Here is a 20,643-nt window from a genome sequence, read left to right on the forward strand (position 1 = left end):
AATGAAAAGTCCCTGGGCATTATACTCAGCAAGACCCTGCTACACACCACGGACAGCAATCATAGCTACCCACAAGACTACTGGTGACTATCAAAAAATGGAACAGATAAATTCTGAAAATGTTGTGGGTTGATTTCCCAAACTTCATAAAATAAATAGACTCGCTGTGCAACCAAAGTATCACAGAAAAATAATTGGAAAAACAACATGAGGTGAAGTTATCATCACTGAGTAAGAAAGCTATGCAATAATAGCCTACCTCATGTGTATACCAGAAATCTAAATAAGTACATGGTAAATACATCCATCACTGAAGTCCATACGGATCTTACAGACTTACACAGCTTAAAAAGCTACAGAAACAGAGCTCAGAACTAATCAGAAAAAGTTGCAGGTAAGGCAGATGTACCTGTTTTGATTGCAAATTTTGGGGGGGTTTAAGAATTAACAAATAAATAGAAACAGATTAAAATCATCATACTCAATATTTACAGTACGGAAACTTATAAATTCCAGTCAGTTTCAGGCACTTTTGCTCACTACATATTAAGTGATGATTCTGCTCTGACTTCCTACACAACAGTGATCTCAAAGATTGCTGTTTTGTAGCAGTTGTAGTAATAATAAATAGTAGATGCCACACAGACCAAATTATCAAACTGATTTAACAGAGTAGAAATAACTTTGTTTGCAACCATCCACCTCTCGCAGAGATAGAGCTTTTGGTAAGGATACATCTCTGGGGAACCGAAGTGCCAGCCCTTGTCTTAGAGACCCAGGACAGCTGTGCTGTGGGACCTAGCCTTTACCGAAAAGCGGTAACAAAAGGAAACCACAGACCCGAATGCCAATCAAAAGGCACAGAGAAAAATTACTGCCACACCCTATTCAGATTGCAGAAAATTTATGTGTGTATGTATTCAGAGCAGTGGGACCCACACCGAAGTGCCTAGAGGAGTCTCAACAACAGCATGGTGCTCACTACATGAGAACCTTGTTCATATTAGCTCCACTGACTTGCCTGACAACAGCAGAAGTCAAAAATGCTCCAGAAGTTTATCTTAATTTTAGTCTAGTTTTCTCACAGTGGGACTGCTTCCAGCCCTAAATGTTGTCAGATTATGTCTTCCCTGCCCATCACAAACTGCCTCTTTCCCTTCTGAATCCATATCCTTGATCTACCATGCAACCTTGCCAAGAGCACAAATGAATTTCAAAGATCCCTAGTTCCTTGGGGTCCCATGTAATTGTTGTGTGTTCCACAACAGCCTTACCCTACAGACAGACTACAAATACTATCTACACTTAAACTGAGGTGCAGAAGCACCACGTAACCCCGGTACCTGCATTACACCTTTTAGCTTCCTCCCTGCTTTATGCATGCCAGTCTCCAAAGGGAATCATAACACATGAGAAAAACGCAATGCATACCTGGAACTTGTCCCAACACACAGCTGCAAGGTCACAAACTGGGGTGTACTTCAAGGTATGAGAAATGGGTACCACTTCTAGGTACAACAGTTTGGACATGGGAACAATGACATGCTGGTGGGTTTATGTGCATGTCTAACTTTACAATAATTTTTCTAGGACTAAATGTTGTATTGGACTAGAAAGAACAGCACAAATAAATTAACCAACTGTTCCTCCCCCAGCCTGAAGGACCAGGGATTACTCTTGCCCTCTACTTTCATGCCTGATCCCTCCCAAGAACTAAGCTGCTGTTCAGCATATCCATTAGTGTTTTGGGAATTTCTAATTATATTAAGGTGACACAAGGCTTGGTTGGTTTTTTTTCACATGGTATTGCATCCTGATGGCAGGCAAACTTACCTAAACAAACAAGCAGTCATATTGGATAGGGAAGATATTTAAAGATTGGATGTTCTGCTATATTATGATGGATTCAGAGGTAGCCCAGAAAATATTCTCTGCATTTTTCTTACTCAAATGAAAATGTTTACTGCTGAATTAGCTCAGTGTAAAGATGTGTGTTTCTGGAAAGCAACCTTTGCAAAGTTCGCAACACGGAAGAGGGAGCACAGGCCTTCTGTTCCAGAGAGGCTCATAACCTGGACCTGAAGTCTTACATTGCTGATGTGGCTCAGCCTTTTTCACCTATCATTATAAACAAAGAAAGCAAACCTAAAACAATCAAGAAAACAAGTACTGTCTAGATATTTTATGAGAAAAAAATGACAAAGGAATAAATGCTAGCATATTATTTCTATAACAGTTTTCATTTAGAACAAAACACTACACTAATCTAGAGCAGACTAAAAAATTGGAACTTTGACTGTTCATTTATTATTTTAGTTCTTCTCTTCTGTTGGTTTCCCTGCTTGCATAAGGGGAGCGTGCTTTTTGGTTTGTTTTTAACCATAGTTCATCTAACATCTGTCATATCCCATGGTCAATGAATAGTAAGTACACAGACCAAAGATTTAGAAACAGTGTTTGACAAAATGTTGGGGTTTGTTCTTAGGGACTACCTACAAACAATAAATAGGCAGTAAAGCTGACAAAGACATTGAGAGCATTTCAAGCAAAGGAAGATGAGATGACAGTACACACAGACTAAGGTTTCTGAAGGAAACAAATCACCACAATTACTTTTATTAGCAGGGTGCTAATAAAAATATTTAGACTATTTTATTATAATTATTTCCCTCTGAAAAGTAACTTGTTATTAAAGACTATGAGTGGTTGCATTTTAAGTATGCCACGGAATAAGCCACTAACAATTGAAAAAGCATCGGCATCCAAACGTAGGCTGCAGACTCAAAAGACCACACACTACACTGCAGCCCCAATGCAGAACTGTGTGTTTCACCTCAAAAGAGAGGAAAAGTTTAGGATGACATACTTGACTTTCAATACACCACCAAAGCACAGATATCTAGAGCAATGGCAGGTGGTGATCCTAGAATTATTGATATTTTACTTTCTGGTAGTTTTCCAGGTCTTAATACCATCCAAATTGTGTGAAGAGGCTACTACAAAGCAAGCTGGTGCACTCTAAGAACACAGAGTGCCACAAAGGGGAAATAAAAGTGCTGCAATGAGAAGCAATACAACTCTGTGAGTAACCTATGATCTATTCATTCCCACCCAGCAGCACTACGTGTCTTCATTTTTTTCATTCTCATTTCTATGCCTTCTTGCCATACCTATGCTTCATCTTACTGCCAGCTTGCTTAGTCATGTTTGCACCTTGTTCCACATCGTATTAGGCAAACTTGGTTGTAGATACTGCTTTCTGTCCTGCTCAAAAGCCATTTCATTTAATTTGTCTGAAGGAGTACAGATTCATGTGTACCAAGAAGTCCAAGGGCAGAGTCCTCCAAGAACAATGGAAAGAACTGGACTTCCAATGCACTGTCCTTCAAGACTCCTCAGGCAATATCAGTAAGATGAATCACACATTCTGGTGACATGGGGCCATGCTTCTTTGAATAATGCATGATTGCTAGGTTAATAAAACACCATGACTCATACAGTTTTAAGGACAGAAAGATCACCATTCCCTGTAGGAATGGATCTGCAAATACTGGTTTCATGAAAAGCTGAGAAAAAGCCCTTCCTAACCGGAATCCTTAAAAAGCACAGAAAAGAACCCCAGTAATTTACACATCCGCTGAAAGAGGACAAGGAGCACTGTGTCCAAAACACAAAGACATAACAGAAAAGTAGTACGTATTTTGCAGTATCATTAATATCACATTGTAAGTTAATTCTCCTCATCCTACCCCCGCTTTTCTTCAGCATTTAGTAGTCTACATTTTCACTAAATTCCTTTAGCTTAAATTTGGTAATCTCAGTTCAAGAGAGACAATGAAAAAAACTAGACAGTCCACTAAGTGTCCTCCACCAAAGTGGAGGGTCTCCAAGATGAGTAAAGCATTGAAGAACATGACATAATAAAGACAGTTGAAGTAGTTGGCTTTGTTCAGCCTACAGAAAAGATGGCTTCTAATACTTAAAAGGTAGTTGACAGAGAAAGTGGAGGTACGCTCTATATAAGGATGCACAATGACACAACCAGAAGCAGCAGACAGAAACTGAAACAGTGGAAATACAAACTTGATATAAGAAAAAAAAAAATATCCCTGCTATGAGGACTACCGAACATTGGAAACATATTGCCAGAAAAGGGGAACAATCTCCCTCACTGGAAATATTCAGACTCAGCTTGACAGGGCCATTAATAAATTAATCTAAAGCCCTGCTTTCAACAAAAAGTTGAACAAGATGAGCTTCAGAGCTGTCTTCCAACCTGGACTTTTTTCATTATTCCATGCAACTAAAAATTTTATGATACATGATTCTCCCTTAAAAAACTAACTCCGAGAAAGCTGTCATGCTCCTTAGCCCATTTTAATTCTGCCTACATTCCACAGAAGTCTGTTGGCCACTCTTCTGAGTAGTTGGGAGCCATAAATATTAGACTATACAAAATAAAAATGCATATGTGTAATACACATGCATACTTACAGACACTCAAAATTTGCTGCTAAAGGAAAACACATTTTCTCTAAGGGACTTCCCACTGTGTCCAAGTTTCCTGAACAACTCATCATGCCTCTCTTACTTGGCACCAGTGTCTTTCACCACATTGCTTCGATCAGTTGTAGCAGCTGTCCCCTGCATGCTCTGTTTCATTTGTGGTGCTGAGGACAGACCTGCAAGGAGAAGCCCCACCAAGCGCAGGACCAGCAATGGAAGTTTCTGTATCTCCTCTCAGACCTTGAATAGTGAATGTCTTCTGGTATGCACATAAAAGGAGAGTGGAGGATGAGCAACAGAGGAGAAAAGAAGGGGGAGATGTAGCCTAAAGGCTATGATGGAGTTCAGAGCCAGCCACCCCCATCTGCCAGTGCTCATCAAGGGCAGTATGAGGACTCCAGGAAAAGTTGATGAACCACAACTAGATCTTCACCCAGCTCCTGTCCTGTTACTTCACAGACAGACATCAGAGAATGTAGTCATTCCCAGCATAACAGCCATCAAATCACATCTCAACTGCACAACTAAGTATGGTCATCTCATATTAATCCTTTCAACACTGTGGTCCATAATAAAAGACTCTACAGGATCTGTGTAGTTCTCAAAGAAGAGTGAAATTTGTCCACTTGGAAAGAAGCAAGAAAGAAGCAGAAAGGAGCAATTATTCTTAGAAATGCCCTATGATATTACAAAGTAGCCACAATACCAACCTTTTGTGAGGCATGCAACAGTTTAAAACTCAGCCATAATAATCTCTGTACCTTTTTTTTTTTTTAAGTGCAAACACAGTGACATATTTCTATGACTCTAAATAAAGGTTTCATTAGCTAAACAATAAAAAAAGAAGTTAAAAACCCGAACAAACAACTAGAAGATCACAGAATCACAGAACGGTATGGGTTGGAAGGGACCTCTGGAGATCATCTCATCCAACCCCCCTGCTAGAGCAGGATCACCTAGAGCAGGTTGCACAGGATTGCATCCAGGTGGGTTTTGAATATCTCCAGAGAAGGAGACTCCACAACCTCTCTGGGCAGCCTGTGCCAGTGCTCGGTCACCCTCAAAGTGAAGAAGTTTTCTCTCAGGATGAAGAATGACACTCGGATTGGGAAAACCGAACCATGTTTATGTGACTTTAATGTTTTGCCACTGTACCTCAAGCTTGTAGCACTGATGAATTTCATAAACACAATACTGGATCTGGCAAAGCAATGATTTGCTGTAATATGGCCATTTTCTAGATTCAAAAACCCAAACCAATCCTTCTTGTTTGATCCAGAAATATCGATGACTTTTATAAGAGTACAAAGGGAAAAGCAAGTCCTTTTTCCCACGCATATACACAGATATAAAACACACGTTCTCAGCTGCAGGCAGTATTCCAGGTATAATAACTCAGAATAGGCAGTTCTTCTCACTGTACATCTTGGTACAGCTTGGTAAACATATTTACAGAAACTGAACCTGTTTGCGAAGTAATTGGAAGGTAATTGGAAATACTCTTATGTGCTATTTACATTCGCAACTCAGAATATTTTTTTTTAACCCATGCATTAGTGAGATATGTAAGGCAGGCCTGGTTAAAAACAAATCATAAAAGAAATTTACAGTTGAGCAAATGAATTAGCTAATAATTAACACACAGGAAATACACAGGAAAATAAAAACTATTTTAAAAGATCAAATAGAATTGAGTATAAAGTGCATTACCAAGAAATGAATGTAATTTACATTTTTAAATGTCAGACAAATTTATTAAATATTATCAACCTTTGCTGGGAGAAACTATAAACACCTTCAAAACATGCAAGTGTTATCAGATGCATCTGGTAGAAACAATATGGACTTTATAGCTTCTCAAATTTGGATGGGTATTGTATTGCATGCACGTCTTAATAGTGATTTTCTATAGCAGATAATCATTTAAATTTATGAAGAACTACATATTTTTTCATGAATGTTGCTGCAATACCTTGGTAGATGTATAGTAGCTACTTTTACATATTTTGTAAATTCAATGCAAGTAACAACACTTCAAAATATATTTGTGTATATGTATTATTTTTAAAATGACTTGTCAGTAATGGATAAATAAGAACAAATTTCCGTCAACATCTTTACTCTTTGTTTTCTGTACAATAGTCCTTTTAAATTGTATAGTATACTTCCATTTATCTTTTTTTCCTATTACATGTCAATAAAACTCATCATATAGTAAAAGAAATCATAACACAGTAGAGGCAATATTTTCCTATCTGAAGTAGGAGGTGTTTGCACGAGTTCCTGCAAAGTGGGACGATCTTACTTATTACATTTTACTTGACAGAATCAACATTTAGCTCTGAGAAATCCAGCAACAGTTGACAGCCAAAATTCTCTGGTGAAAAGCCACCTTCCATATTTTCTATTTATGCGGAGTGCTTCTAATTATCACTTACTCCTACAGATATTAACTGAGGAGTACATCAAAGCTCATCTATCAGGCTGTCTTTCTCCAGTGTACATCTACGTTGGCTGTACACAGTCCACTAATTAATCACTTATTAGCAATTATGTTTGAGTAATCATTTCCTTATTTATCATAAACAATCTCTAGAAGATTTTATTGTGGTTTTCAAGCTCTTTGTGCTTTTGGTCTGCAATATTGTTTCTCCCTGAGAAATGTGCATTAGTATTTGTTTTCACTCAGTTCCAGAACATAACTAACTTTAATATCTTTTTGTCCCAAAACAAAGACAATTTTTTTCCTTCAAAACATATTCTTAAAGTCCACAGTGCTAAAATGCTATATGTAAAGACTTCCTATATGATCTATGAAAAAAGGAGTGTTGCTAATAGGTTAGCTTCAGCCAGATGACTGTGCAGACACACTGATTCAGTGACTATAAAATCATCTGATTTTAGAATACTAATTACCTGTGGTATTTCACCCATGTATCTGAATTGTAACCATTATTTAAAACTGGATTTTTGAAACAGAGATAGTCCATATGAAGCACAATTTTGTGCTATGTGTTTCTTTTTCATCACAGACCCCTCCCTACCCTCTAATGTTGCTCTTAAAGCTCTTTGACTAGATCCTCCACTAACACTTAGTGTAGGATGATTTACACAGCAGAGAATATAATTCATTAGTTCATATGCATGTATTACAGGCAGTATATTTCCATACACAACTTTTTATTACCAGTTTACTAAAACATTGTGCTACATGCACACCTAATTAACAAATTTGTGAATTATGCAGGGTGCTTATGTCTGGAAAAATATATTGCTTATTGTATATTTAATTCACTGAAGTTTTACCAATCTCGGGAATTATTTCTTAACATAAATTTGAAATTATAGTAATTATTTATAATATGTCAGGGGGGTCAGTTTTATTTTCAAATTTAGTTGTTTTGAATAGTTACTGATCAAAATCATCTTGTAGCTTTGCACTTTATTTTCAGATCAATTAATCTGCATGAAAAACAGTAATATCTCTTTCGCTTATCTTAAACTAAATGGCCATTACAGTTATATATTATTTTCTACTCTTGAAATCAACTACTGAAAAGACTAGTACCCTGTCTACTGCTGGGTTGGAAAGAGTACAAATTCCCCCTGAAACGCTGCAGAATGCAACGGGATTTAAGCCCATGCAAAGTAAGAACTTGTTTATGTGTTTTGCAAGCAAAAAATAGGCTTAATTATGAGGTTAAAGGCAGGCATTCAAACATTCAGTTCAACCAGTGCCCAGAAGAATATGGTAACATTTCAATCCACTGTGGCATTGCTAATGAAGACTGTTTTTACTACAGAATATTTTAGCACAATATGTGTAAAAGGCTACTGATTAATAACTAAAAGTATTCATTCTGCAACGATGCTGCTCCATCCCATTAGCTGGATCATTACTTATGAAATCAACTCACCCTCAGTCAATATAACGCAGCAGCTATAAAGTACTCCTGCATTTTTATCCTCAGTGGATGGCTGTAATTGACTGATGATGTGTTGATATTACCTAAGCAACAACTTGCCCTATAAGAGCTTTTCTGTTGCAGAGCTTCATGTAGCTTCAATAGAAACTCAAACATTAGTATCCAAGGTCTGTTACACTAGATAGATCATTTCTTCCATAACAGTTTAAAAATCCTGCAATTTCTGAATTGCTGATGTACCCTAACATGAACTGGGATTCTGAAGCCTCTTCTTTCTTCTTAGTACCTAATCCATGATTTGCTTCATTTATCTTTCCAGAAAAATATTTTTTGTTTATTATTTGTAAATTGTGACTATTTTTTTTAGATTACTTACTTACAGAAAACACATCTCCAAACTTTCAAAGGACTGACTACCTGGGGATTTATCCATGTCACTAATAATTAAGAAAAAAAGAATTGAAATGAAAACAAAATCATAATTCTCATCCATTTTTATTTAATTGCAGTAGTGTATATGAACACGTGCCGTGCACTGGAGCTGTGTTACTGGGTGTCGTGGTTTAACCCCAGGCAGTAACTAAGCACCACGCAGCTGCTCCCTCACCCCTTCCTTCCCAGTGGGATGGGGAGGAGAATGGAAAAAAAACCTTTTGGGTGGAGATAAAGACAGTTTAATAGGATAACAATAGGATAACAAAGGAAGATCATAACAATAAAAAATAATAACAATATCAACAATAACTATAATAATAAATATATAAAAAACAAGTGATGCACAAATGCAATTGCTCACCACATGCAGAAAAAATATCCTGATGCCCAGTCTGTTTCTGAGCAGCGAATCTGCCTCCCAGCTCGCTTCCCCAGTGCCATACGGAGCACGATGTTACACGGCAGGGAATGTCCCTTTGGCCAGTCTGGGCCAGCTGTCCTGGCTGTGCTCTCCCAGCTTCCCGTGCACCTGGCAGGGCGTGGGAACCTGAAAAGTCCTTGACTTAGTGTAGGGACTACAACTACCTGGCAACAACCAAAACATCAGTGTGTTATCAACATTATTCTCATACTAAATCCAAAACACAGCACTATAGCAGCTACTAGAAAGAAAATGAACTTTATCCCAGATGAAACTAGGGCATTGGGACTTTAAAAAAACGTATACAAGGTACTACTTGCCTCCAAACAATTGAATGATGTGCACATATCGGTGCTGTTGATGCCACTGAATGTTGCATGCCTTGTGAATACGCATAGCAGTGAGGTTAGATCAAGGGCTAAGACAAGTTAACTAGAATTAGTATTAAAAAAAACCAAAAAATCTCAAAGACAAAGGAAAACAAAACAGGAAAGTAATTTTGAAGCAGTTTCTACTTACAGACGATGTCATTTCTGTAAAAAATATCTACAATATTATATATAAGATATATCTTACATATATTATTATATTAAAAATTATACTCAAAAGTTTTAGTGCATTTTTTCTCTTACAGAAAATAATCTTTTTGCATATTCTAGGGACTGCAAAAGCAGTTCTGATGAAAGTTTCAAATAATAAATTTATACATTTCTGAAAATGACATTTTCAGTGAAAGCATTTCTACCTGAAAATATTTAACCAAATCTAGTCATCAAAGCATAGCTGGCTGTGATATAAAGTTAGTCAGAGGCCATATACACCACCAGCACTGAAGCTACTGAGTCAATAAAAGTACTAATATACTTAAATGGAGGCATTATTTTAATATGAATATTTAAATTGTTACATAACTATAAGTATATATTAACAATTAATAATTTTATTTAGGAACAATAATTTATTGTTCACTCGTGTACTATTTATTTAGGAATGCACCATTTGTAAACAATAAATTAAATAAGTATTTAAATTATTGAATTATACAAATTTAATAGATAACTCTACAAATTAAGTCTTCAGCCTGTCTACCTGATAGGTAATCACTGCACATGGTGTGGTGTTTCTTCAAGTCCAGATATCTCAAAGAAAACAGGAACATATAATTTAGAAACACTGTCAGCACTTAAAATTACTGGATATCATAGCAAAATGTTAATGCATTTCAGTAGAATAAAAATGGCACTTCTAAAGAGAGTGATGAATAGCTGCTGTAACACTGCCAAAACACCAGAAGGGACCTCATACAAGAAGCTTACCAATGTAGGAGTGACTCTGCAAATATTTATTTAATATTAGTATGGGAGACCACATATACTGATGTCTTTGTTACAGCTCTGAGCATGCCTACTGAAAATGAACTAAGCACTTAAATCTGAAACAGAAGGTAACAAAACAAGTGTAGATCTACCAATTTAACTCTAGAAGCCCCATCACGGTCTGCTATGACATCCACCATGGTTATGACTGAGAATCTTGCAAGCGTTCTGAACAGGCAATGATAATGTCCCACTCAACGATTGCAAATAGGCTCTCAAAGCGATTTAAAAGAGTGCATGCCAATAAACAAGCCAGGCATACGAACAACTTTAATGTTAACCTGTACTTCATCTGGCAGTGACAGTATTATTTTGAATTAGATATTAGTACTTGTGCTCCCAGAATAAACCCTTGTTTAAAAGACACTTTCTCTTTTAACATGTACCTTTATTCTATCACCTGTTTCCTTTAAGGACTGTACAACATGCACGGTGGATGAGACAACTCTGAAGCAACGGAACTGCTAAGTCAGACCGAGTAACAGACAAGTAAGACCTTCTGGTCTACCATTTTAATTTGACTTACAGCCACCAACCATTGCTGCATTAGAGGCTTCCTCTACACTTAATAACAAACATGGAATAAACGCCTCTTCTTGAACAGGTCACTTGAGATCAGCCCAGAGACAGCACCTCCCTTAACATAAGTTCTGTGTTCAAAATGTAAAAGTGAATTGCAAGGAATAAAAAAACTTTTCTCCAGTAAACGGCAAACTAAAGAAGTTTTCCCAGGCTTCAGTCACCCTCCGGGGTCAGGGCACATGAAATCTGTGGTGACAAGGCTACCACAAGTTAGCTATGAAGGGCTTCGGCGAAAAGCCTCCAAGCCCACAAGCTACGGGCTGCAACTGTGTGCCGAAGGTTAAAAAGGTGCCAGGAAAAACAAAAGAAAACAAACTCCAACCAACACCACCACCACCACCAAAACCAAACAACTACAAAACCAAGTAAAATTAGTTCAGAGAAGAGCGAATTAAATCAGGAATACGGAAGGCACTTATAGCCCAATTCTACTGAATCTAATCTTGGATTACAATAAAGAACAGTACAATACAGTGTGTACCTAAAATATCTTCAGTCCTTCAGGTATTTAAAAGTAAAGTAAAACAGAATAAAAAAGAGAGTGTGAAATTGTATTTCAAACTTTGATGGGAAAGCAAGCTGTTCCTCAGTAATGGTAATATTTAATAAAGAGTAAGGCTCAGTGAACCTAAGTTGACACAGTTGCTTTCTTACATAAAAGTGAGCACCAAGAACAAAGAATGCTAAATATAACATGGCTATACGCACTGATCTACAATTCTAAAACATGAAAGAACCTAAAAAGGAGCTTGAAAAACGTTTCTTAAAATGCAAAGAGCATAGTAATTTGAAAATTAATACTACTTGGTACTTGCTGTACAATTTAGAATATTTTCACTGACTAGAATACATGTTAAATATGTTTAAATACTTTTTTGTTACAAAAGTGTATTTGTAAATCCATATTTTGCCACATATTTAAAATGATATTTATATAAGCATCTATACATACAGAACTGCGTGCACAAAATAATAAATGTTTATTAAGCAAAGACAGCATAGAACAAAAATACTTGACACACTGTCAAGACTGCAGAAATATCTCTATGGCTTCTCCTGCAAATTCTGTTTTTCTGAGACAGGCAAGCAAAGGCATTAGGTAAAGATTACTAACACATAAAACTAAGTTTTATGTCAATTTCCATTGCTCTGACTTTAAATGCATTATTTTTCAATCCAGAAATACAGGAAATATAAAAATATTCTCACATTTTCATGTGTAGTATAGCTATAACAAGGTATATGCATGACCACTATAACCACAAGGTTTGAATCTGTCACATTCTTTAAAGTATTTAACCCTGAATAGCTTGTAAAACAGGGAAATAACATTATTCTAACTTGAAATCAGTCAAGAAAGTGAGGAATGTGGATATCAAATCACTTGTACAAAATTACACTGAAAACTAGTCAACATAATAGGAAATAAATCTAGGTAAATACAAGGAAAAGAAACTAGAAATGCAAGGATCTATATACCATAACCAACTGATCAGAATTTCTGGAGTATGATCCTATCTACTCATTGAACTCCACAAAATCAGTATATAAGTATAAATAAATCTGCATGGGCTCCTAATGTACGGCTTCCCCTATGGAAACCTAGGAGATTGTGTAATATTTTTTATTTCTTCGTTGGTTGGTTGGGTTTTAGGCAAATTGTTCTTCGTTCCTTAACTGAAAGGAAAAATGCTCCTCTCTCCTAGTCTCATTTCCTTGAATCCTCCCACCCCAAATCAATTCTGTCACTCAGAACCATCTCACAAGTCTTTGCAAAACAATCTTTTTCCATGTCCTCCTATCACATTGATGAACATAAAAGTCTAATTTAAACCACGACCACAGGGAACCCACAAACTCAAGTGAGCATCTTTAGAAGATACTCTTTCAAGTCACCACAATCAAACTTTGTACCTAAGCAAGCCTCAAGTGTATTAAATGAAAACAAACTTTGAAGGACAAAATGTAACTATGTAAGAGAGATTATTAATCTATTATTTAATATTAATTAGTATTAAAAACTTAAGATGTAATTTTATTAATTTAATGAATATTTAATTTTAACAGTATTTTGCAAGTACAGACTTGCTCTAAATCTGAGCACAGCATTTTCACAAACCTATCTTCTGTTAAGATCTCAATAACAAAAATTATCAATCAGTAATTCAGTATAAGTTTTTCCACATGTAAAGCCAAGTGCATGCCTCGATGTCCAACTGAGCATGAAAGGACTTCCAAAGAGTCCTTTCTTTGGAATTACATTATGGAAATATCCTCACTGAAGAACAAATAACAAATTAATCAGAACATTTTCTTAAAAGAAAAGTGTCCTGTAGGAACACTTGATAAGAAAGGTCTTAGTTTTGAACATTTTACAAAGCTTCCTGTTAAGAACAGTCTATCCTCCTGAACAAGGATGGTCACCAGTCCAAAACCAGGTCCAGCCCCAGAAGCAGTTTCAACTAGTCAATAAAAATGCCTTTCAGCTGGCAACTCAACCAAGTAGAGGCTATTGCTGGCACATGTGGTGGAAGCAGGGGAGGCAGAGTGACCCTGCGTACATCTCACAGGGTTGTCTATCTAGCAGCAGTATCTCACCAACTTGGGTGCTCCGGTCTTGGCCCTGAACTGCTCTAAAGGCAAGAGCTTTCTCTTCCTAGTCATTAACAAATCTCTGCATAGGCGTCAGCACATCATCTCCTCTTTCCTTTTTTCGCCTGTGTATGAAGAATAGAACATTCAGCGCAGTTACACTGCTGGGGAATGGTCAGAGGTTTTCTTGCCTGGTGGGTCAGGCCCACATGACCACGTGTGATTCATCTCTCTGTGCTTCACAGACAGGTAAATAAGATTATGCTGCTTTGCTCTTTCTTCCTTATTTCCAGCTGCTAACCTTCACTAAAAACTCCATAAACTAGAGTAAAAACATCCCTCAGGAGTCAGTTGCTCTAATTCTCATGGAATATATTTGCAAAGAAGGGGCAGGTGGCCCACACAGCAGTCTGGATGGAAATGTGATTAACCGTATAAACATTTGAGAACCTTTGTGCTCACACAATTGAATGGGAGTTGGCAGGTATGACAGGGTACATTATATATCTGATTCTCATAGATTGGAAGCACATAAAACTGATTAGTTATCCATTGCAAATGCATAAAAGGACCTGGCACACATGGACTTTTCCAGAGTACCAATAACCAGCGGGAAGGAGGCTGAATTTGCTTGGATAGCCTAGTCTGATTCTGCCCAGCCAATCGTATGTTCAAAGAGCTAAGAAATACCAGGTGTGAACTGTTTTCTGTTATGCATTATAAGGAAGTAATCCAGATTTAATTTTGAATTGTCAGATGTTTCTAAAAATACTCTACCATACATGCTAGAGGTAAAATACTGAAGAGGAAGCATGGCAAGTCCTTGAGCGTTGTGTTTAGGACAATATCCTTCCAGCAATCCACATGAGCATGCACAGCAAGGGCTTCTGCTGCCCTTGAGGTACTGCGTGTAAAACACGGGCAGAGGATTTTCAGAGTTAATGGACTTCCAAGAAGTTACAGATTCTGTCATCAAAATATTTCAGGAAATTTAATTTCTTCATACAGTAGCACCAGAAATGTCACTGGCATTATCAAGGAGTGAGCAATTTGCAAGATAGGCAGACAGACCAGAGTTTAACTTTTTCTCAATAGTAGTAGTATTATCATTAACTTATTCAGCACAACCAAATTGAATCTGTCATACATATGTACAGTTGTTCATGCAAATGTAAAAAAAAATTTGTTTTTTTCTTTTTTTTTTTTTGTGGTTTTTAATTGGATTTACAGTTTAGCACTATCGTTCTGAAAAAATGCAGGTATTCAAATTTGTGGTTTGAGCACCTTCCCAAATTAGTTATCACTATTTAAGGAGGTGTGGATTGAAACATGGTATTTCCCAAATTTTAATCATTCTGTACGATTCCTGCAGAGATCCTATTCATAGATTGACACATTGGAACACTGACAATTGACATGACATTATCCAGCTACTGCTTACTCAACCAACCACATCAGTGTGTCCTCCACTCTTGCAGGCTTCTATTCATCCTTTTATTCTGCCTCCAATTTCCTGTTGTTCCTAGTGCCATTCTTCTTGGGCTGTATTAAAAACAAGATTTGCTCCAAACACTTTTAAGCTTGTGCTAAGTACCAGTACATTGCTTTTCAAACAGGGAAAAAAAAATTATATGTGGCTGGTTCTCCCCCTTCTGTGTTTTTCACCTTTTTTTTTAATTTTACCCATGTTGCTATTATGTCCTTTTTAATATAGTTTTTATTGATTTAATTTACAGACTATTTTATGTCAAATTACAGTTGTAATGACATTTACTTTACCCTGAATTGTTGTGATACATGAAATTGCAGTGTACTTTAAAGAAAAAGTGTTTATTATGGAACAAACTCTAGAAACAAGACGAACAGATAGGTTTCTAGCCTATTCAAGTTCCAAATTTATCTTCAGCTATCAAACCATAATCTGGTATGTTGGATTAGTTTAGAAGCATACTCACAAGAAAACATATCAAGAGTATTCACATCACCAAACATTAAGTATACGACATGCTTAAGCAAGATCACTACCATCTGCATGCATCTTTATAAAAGTAACAGATATAGAGAGACTTTTTCAGAGTTTATTAAGGATGAGCTAAATTTAGGTGCTCTGAATTGCCCTGCTACGGAAGCCTACACTTATTGTACACTAAGTCTGAGAAGCGGTCTTGATCTAGGCATCTAAATACCCACCAAAGTCACGGTAAGTAATGTTAAAAAAAATATGTTACCAAGTTTATACTTTTAATACTATATACAAAAGTATTTGTGGTAGGAAATTGTACAATTTCTGAAGCAGGAACAAATTTAGCTGACAATTAATACACTATGTTGCTTCTGACAGAGTAAAGGCTTCTTTCCTGCCTTATCTTAAATTGTGAATTAGATTTCCGTGATTCTCCCGTTGCAAAATCCCAATCCTAAAGTCACATACAGTCCAGATGCTGCCTAACACAAAATGCCTACAGATATGTTTTGGGTTTTGTATTCGTGACATGGTTTTACCCCAGCCGGCAGCTAAGCACCCCACGCAGCCACTCGCTCACTCCCTGCCCAGGTGGGATGAGGGAGAGAATCGGAAGAGTGACAGTGAGAAAACTCATGGGCTGAGATAAAGACAGTTTAATAAGTAAGGCAAAAGCTGCATGCGCCAAGCAAAGCAAGACAAGGAATTCATTCACCACTTCCCGTGGGCAGGCAGGTGTTCAGCCATCTCCAGGAGAGCAGGGCTCCATCACACGTAACGGTTACTTGGGGAGACAAACGCCATCACTCTGAATGCCGCCGCCCCCTTCCTTCCTCTTCCCCAAGCCCCTTATATTCTGAGCATGATGTCATTTGGTATGGAATATCCCTTTGGTCAGTTTGGGTTAGCTGTCCCAGCTGTGTCCCCTCCCAACATCTTGTGCACCCCCAGCCATCCCACTGGTGTGGCGGTGTGAGAAGCAGAAAAGGCCTTGGCTCTGTGTAAGCACTGCTCAACAACAAAACATTGTAGATTTAGATTAGATGTTAGGAGGAAAGTCTTTACTGTGAGGGTGGTGAGGCGCTGGAACAGGTTGCCCAGAGAAGCTGTGGATGCCCCATCCCTGGAAGTGTTTAAAACCAGGTTGGATGGGGCTTTGGGCAACCTGGTCTAGTGGAGGGTGTCCCTGCCCATGGCAGGGGGGTTGGAACTAGGTGATCTTTGAGGTCCCTTCCAACCCAAACCATTCTATGGTTCTATGATCTCTATATAACAAAAACATCTCTATATTATCAACACTGTTTTCAGTACAAATCCAGAACACAGCCCCATACTAGCTACTATGAAAATAATTATCTCAGCTGAAACCAGGACAATTTGACACAAATACTGCATATATTGTGTATGTTTCTCGACAAGCCAACAAAAAGGGTATTGATGAAATTCTTCATTGATTTACCCTTTCAGCAAAGTGAGTAGTGTATGCGACTGTATTCTCAGCTGGTCTCCAGTAAGAGTGGTGGGATGCAGAGCTTACCAGGACTGGTACAACATACACATTACATAGATTGCTATAATCGATAAACCAACTGGACTTTGTCAACTTAGTCTTCGCAGACATATTCCTATTAGAAACAACTGTTGCAATATAAGATGTTAACTATTTCCCTCGCTAATGAACATTTCTTCTTAGGGGCTCAAATACAGGAAGATACTTAGACATAAATTTGCTATAATTCCTTCTTTCTTGCACTAGGCATACTAATTTCACTTGCACCTAATCTTTGCTACACTGTCTGTAAGCTACCACCACTAACTCACTTTATATTAGATTCGTTAGACAGATACTTAGAACACCTGCAAACTGGGAAAAACTACTTTTTCATTTAAATTTAAAAAAAGAAGAAAAAAAAGAAGTATCTATATCGTATACTTTTATTTTTCATGTCACAGATTAGACTAATGAGTAATAGAACATTTGGCCTACGTCACTGACAATTCAAGTGGTATAGACATTCTCTAGGATTATACATATTATATGAAGTAAAACCTTGTTTACCTGGTTAAACTTGCTTTTTTTAATGGACAGGTTTTGCTACTAAAATCAGAACCTACCTAACACAGTAGAGGTAAGATTTTCCTTTGAAAAAGGATATGATCAGTAAGCATTTACCTCTTTATTGACCATTTCTTCCTCAGAGTTTTCTACACCATTAGGCTGTCAAAGCAGCAAATTTATATTCTTTACTGATTAAATTGTAGCTACAGCCAGTGAGCAAGATTCCTGCTCTGAACATAATAAAAATGTATCAAAGAAAATCACAGATTGATTGTTATTTGTCAGTCCTACTGAATAATAAATGTCAGTTATCATCTTATTCTCAGCAAACATGACAAGAAAAATACTATTCCACTAGGATAATTTTAAAATCAGTTTTAAAGCTTTCTAAGACAGTCTGTAAGCCATTTCTTATATACAATTTGCTTCACAATATTTTTTCTTTAGTAAGAAAAGAAATTATTTCACTACAAATACGAAGCATACAACAGATTTTTACATAGAATCAATGAAAATCAGCAAATGATTTCAGAAAGGTTTTTCTATTTCATCAAAACCAACCCAAAATAATCCTTTATCTGCAAAACCAGATAATTTTAAAACATTACTAAAGTATAAATGACCGATAATCATACAATTCCACTTTAGCATACATCTAAATTAATCTCATTAAATTAATTCATTATTCAGAGTACTGCTTGCAGAAACATGGAGCAAGGTGTTTTCTTCAAATGTTCTCACAAAACACTGTGGGTAAAAGCTTTCACAGGTGACTCAAAAATCTCACCTGTTGCATCATTGCACAGATGGCAGTAAATAAAACAAAAAGCACATTCACCCCACACTAATAGTATTTTATCATCATTATCTCTGTCTTTTTGGAGAAGATATGACTGTTACAGCTTTCCTAGAAGATCTTATGTACCACTGAATCTCGCAACATAATCCAGTTATAAACTGAAAGCATTACAAAATCTCTTTTCAAAGCATAATCTCATCAATGGTCTCATGGGTGTTTCATCACCCTTGAATCAGAGTGTCATCTCCTTTCAACTACATACTAAATAATGGTAATGCTCCTCTGTAATCTTGTACTCAACAGATACGCCTCGCATTCTGCAATAGTCAAAATATCTCCCTAAAAACTTCTCATACTGTCTGCATTACAATGTGTTCCTAACATTTTTGGTAGTTAGAAGTGCTATATTCCTTAAATACACAGGAAACATTAGGTTTTGTTTCATACCTATTTCACAACGCACATTTCAAATAACATTATACTCCTTTGAAGTATAACGCACTTTCAAAACAGCTGTTTGCCAAACCAGTAAAGCTAAGCTTGAAAGTAATGCTCATCTTATCTTTTAGTAATTCTGTTGTGGAGAGTGCAGTGGGATAGGAAGAAGTGACTATATACAAGCTGCAATCTGTTTCTACAGGTTTAGAAGCTTATTTGCAAAGCCCCAAAAAACGAAACAGTCTGAAGATGTAAGCCTTTCAAATAGATGTAATAATAGGCAGGATTCTTGCAAAGCATGTGAAAAAATGAAGATAGTGAAAGGCCAGATTGAGCCTGGCCCCGTCCTCATCTCAGGGACAGGAACAGGCAAAGCAATAAGGACAAACTCAAGCCAGCCTGGAAGGCAGCACCTCTATGTTTATTTTCATGCAGTACAGGTCCCATTTCTTTTCCTACCCAGAGAAGCTCTGCAGAAAGAAGGTCATGGCTCCACCTCTTTCCTTTCAAACTTTCTCACAAAATAAAAAAATGCAAATGAAATCTCATTCAGCAGTGAAGCAACAAGAGCACCTTCTCCTAACAGTGAAGATGACCCCCTCCACTGTGCAGCTGTGCTGGAGCAGAACTGAGATCTGGGAAGAGAGACGGCAACAGCATTTTGTATTAAAGGGATGCTCTAAGCACTCCAATGATGAGTAAGAGTCTTCACTCTGAAAGAAATTGCCTTTCCCCTGATACTTTCCACCCAGAAACCTCAGATATTCAATTTATTCCAATAATTCATGGGCATGAGAATGTTTACGCAGTGACACTGTCACCGAAATTCGGTAATAAAAGAAAACTCCTTAACACCAATTTAGCATTAAGAAGCAGGCATTTCCGTTTATTGCAGCGCTGGGTGTCAGGAGGATAGTTCTTCTAATCAGGCACACCTAACGCTGATTCTCTTGTCATATTTATACACAACTGTTACAAAGACTACAAAGTGGTGTACTCCCCATTACAATAATTGGTTCATATTTCTTCGCCTAGTATGCAAACTAGAACGCATGCTCAGTTCCTTTCTCTGCCTCTATCTTCTGAGTAGGTGGGATAATTTGGGTAGGGGGCTTACGGGTCAGTGGCCGTGGGGACCCTGGCCCCAATTACCTTTCCCCTAGTTTCTCAATACTTCGGTGTTGGTAATTGTTCGCTATATGCCTCAGGAAGATAAGGATGCTGCTGGAGACAATTAGTGTCTTCCCATTCTGAAAAGTATGTACATAAGGACCTTGAAGTGTCTTGTAGCTCCTCCTTTTTATCATGATGTGTAGCAGGTGCTCATTCTAAGAATCATTACCCTTCTACCTAAAGTAATAATGAATAGTTTCTTATCACATATAAATAGGCCTTCGTTACGGGCCTATCTTTTTTGCTACAACACAATGCTTAAATCAAATGTTTGCTACTTTGCTGAAAATGTATTCAGGATTAACTAAACACAGGCAGCAGGCAATACAAATTCATTTAGATGGGAACTGAGTCTGGTTTTTGATCCTTCCTT

At 37.2% G+C, this 20,643-nt stretch overlaps 1 protein-coding gene across 3 annotated transcripts in view; it reads right to left on the bottom strand.

Moving 5' to 3' along the window:
* SNTG1 (syntrophin gamma 1) overlaps positions 1–20,643 on the bottom strand; it is a 367,033-nt gene that overhangs the window by 313,871 nt on the left and 32,519 nt on the right. Inside the window, exon 1 of one of the 3 annotated variants that reach the window (XM_054817567.1) lies at positions 9,229–9,274. The exons of the other annotated variants lie outside the window; for them this stretch is intronic. The gene's annotated coding sequence lies outside the window, so the exon portion shown is untranslated. Of the gene's footprint in view, positions 1–9,228; positions 9,275–20,643 lie in introns of those variants that run through there. 3 annotated transcript variants of the gene reach the window in all.

The sequence above is a fragment of the Grus americana genome, chromosome 2 (assembly GCF_028858705.1).
Source record: "Grus americana isolate bGruAme1 chromosome 2, bGruAme1.mat, whole genome shotgun sequence".
Classification (NCBI taxonomy): domain Eukaryota; kingdom Metazoa; phylum Chordata; class Aves; order Gruiformes; family Gruidae; genus Grus; species Grus americana.